This window comes from Sinocyclocheilus grahami, unplaced genomic scaffold, assembly GCF_001515645.1.
Source record: "Sinocyclocheilus grahami isolate Dianchi unplaced genomic scaffold, SAMN03320097.WGS_v1.1 scaffold410.1, whole genome shotgun sequence".
NCBI lineage: Eukaryota > Metazoa > Chordata > Actinopteri > Cypriniformes > Cyprinidae > Sinocyclocheilus > Sinocyclocheilus grahami.
This window is the reverse complement of record NW_015505589.1, coordinates 44,860-47,799: the sequence shown is the minus strand read 5'-3', so window position 1 is coordinate 47,799 and position 2,940 is coordinate 44,860. Positions and strand designations below refer to the sequence as shown.

General features: G+C 34.5%; 1 long non-coding RNA gene across 1 annotated transcript; it reads left to right on the top strand.

The window, feature by feature from the left end:
* Positions 1-6: 6 nt before the first annotated feature.
* Positions 7-1,283, top strand: LOC107550947 (uncharacterized). The gene is made up of 3 exons (XR_001604714.1): positions 7-84; positions 170-263; positions 782-1,283. It is a non-coding gene; the product is annotated as an uncharacterized lncRNA (long non-coding RNA).
* Positions 1,284-2,940: the final 1,657 nt, after the last annotated feature.

The window sequence follows — 2,940 nt, the reverse complement described above, 5'->3', positions numbered from 1 at the left end:
GAGATGCATATAGTGGCCGTCTGTGACGGTGTCGGAGCTTCCAAACCGTTGCCCATTGCCACCCTCCGCCACTGTATGCCAATGGTGAATTATTGTGGCTGATAGTTTGATTGAAAGTTTTCAGAAACTGCATCATATATAAGACTAGATATTTTGTCATATGTTGCAGATCAGTTTTCCCAGTTTGGAGCTTATTCCCCCTGTCACCTTTAAACTGTGCTCGGGTAAAGGACCTGTGTTCATCTCTGCTCAGCATATAACATGTAAGAGCTTGCATTGGAATGCTTATTTTGTGTTGTGCACTATTTTAGCTCCTTGCAAATTCACAAGTGTGAACATTCAGGGTGCTGACGGGAAATTTGAATTGCAACGACAGGAGGATTTATGAACTGCAATTCAGAAATTTCAACATGGTTACACAGCCAAGGAGCTTCACTAGTCCAACACAAGTGTTTATATATATATATATATTTTTTTTTTTTTTTCATTTGATTGTATACATTTCTTTAATACTATGAAAACAAATAAAACGGCCACCAATGTTGATTTTCAGTTTGCTAAATATCCACCTCGACACTGTCAGATAATTTTAGAAATATTGACATTAAAAATTGTTGACTTGGATATTGTAATTTCCCAAAACCATCCATGATTCCCATGTATGTAAACATTAGTATTTTAATATTTAAAGAACAAATACAAATTCTGTATTTAAATTCTAAATGGTGCTCAACCATGCTATTGCTAAAATTAATTTCTGCCTTTTTTTTTTTGGTTGCAGTGAATCCCATTGAGATGACAGAGGGGGAGGAGGATGATGATGAGGATGAAGATGATTAAATGCCAATCATGAGAGCTTATTTTGACCGTTTGAACCATAATGGGTCCTGTGGGACAGTGATTGTGCCAGTATTTGTTACTGAAGCATCACAGTGTTTGTCAACATTAAAAAACTATTAACTTCAAGTGTTTTAATGCTAATGAAAGACAGAGTAATAAAATATGAGTCTCAGAGTGTAAATAATACCACACGATTTTATCGGATGTATTTTTCCCTATATGTAGACCGAGATGCATACCTACTTGTACACAAAATGTTTAATAAAACATGCATTTGACTTGAAGTGAGAAATAGAGTACATACTGGTGGTGAAGTATTTGTGAATCCTACTTATGGCAGCATGTTAATTATAAAATAAATGTTATGATTTCTAGCTTGATGAGGGTATAACATCCTGACAGAGTTTATATGAGCTGTTGCTAGGAAACAGTCACGCATCTAAGCAACAGACGGTGAACAAACCCTTGCAGTTGCCATTGACATAGAGCTGCAGAATGAGTGCTGTTTACAGTGAGAAAAGAAGTCAATGCTCCAGCACAAGATGTCTGCTCGCTTTGTGTTTGGTGGCGCAGTGTTCATGTCAGCTGAAATTAACCTTCTAGAGGATTTCAAGTGAGACACGCACCCCGATAAAGTGAAATATGGCAGGGATGGGTGAGTGATTTTACTGCCTCTGCCCCACACTGGACACGGACTGCCGCCTGTAATGGTGATGGCACATAAAAGAAACCAAAATTGAATTTTAGCCTGTGTGTTAGACTCTTAAGGTCGTTTACATGCTAATGTACTCGTAAAATGTTAGAAATACAGGAACACACTAGTCTGCATGCCAAATACCACATACTTTTTTTAAAACAATAGCTTTTCTTCTTTGTTTTTTGCAAAATCCATTCTATTCTCGAGGAATACTTAACCATAAAAAATGACAAGTCCATTTGCGCTACAGGTTAAAAGTCTGGAATAATTTTTTTTTTAAATGTATTATTATTATTTATTTTAATCATAAAAAAATAAGAAGCTGAATTTTCAGCAGCCACTACTCTGGTCTTTAGTGTCACGTGATCATTCAGAAATCATGTTAATATGTGTTTTGTTTGATTTTTAATCGATTTTGGAAATAATGTATTTGTGGAAATGGGCATATATTTTTTGGTCAGGATTATTGTTTAAAATATTGAACAAAATTCACAGTATTTATTTGAAATGGAAATCCTTTATAACTTTATAAATGTCTTTACCGTCACTTTTCATTAATGTAATGTGTGCTTGCTAAATAAAAATAATTTATTTCAAAATGATAATAATAAATCTTACCCCAAACTTAACTCAAAATATTAAGCAGCACAACTGTTTGGAACACTGATAATAATAAGAAATGTTTTTTGAGCAGCAAATTATTAGAATGATTTCTGGAGGATCATGTGACACTGAATACTGGAGTAATTGATGCTGAAAATACAGCTTTGCATCACAGGAATAAATTATATTACAAAATATATTCAAAAGAAAACCGTTATTATAAATTGTATATGATTTCACAATATTACTGTTTGTACTGTATTTTTAATCAAATAAATGCAGCTTTGATGAGCAGAAAAGAGTATAGAGTATATTGGAGAGCATGAACACACCGCATGGTTTCCTCTTGTACGAAAAATCAAGCAGCAAATTGCCACAGACCCGACTCTAACCCCAGAGTACCCACCCATCCTTGGGATCCCAGAATTCACCAGAAGGGCAACCAAATAAAACGGCCACCAATGTTGATTTTCAGTTTGCTAAATATCCACCTCGACACTGTCAGATAATTTTAGAAATATTGACATTAAAAATTGTTGACTTGGATATTGTAATTTCCCAAAACCATCCATGATTCCCATGTATGTAAACATTAGTATTTTAATATTTAAAGAACAAATACAAATTCTGTATTTAAATTCTAAATGGTGCTCAACCATGCTATTGCTAAAATTAATTTCTGCCTTTTTTTTTTTGGTTGCAGTGAATCCCATTGAGATGACAGAGGGGGAGGAGGATGATGATGAGGATGAAGATGATTAAATGCCAATCATGAGAGCTTATTTTGACCGTTTGAACCA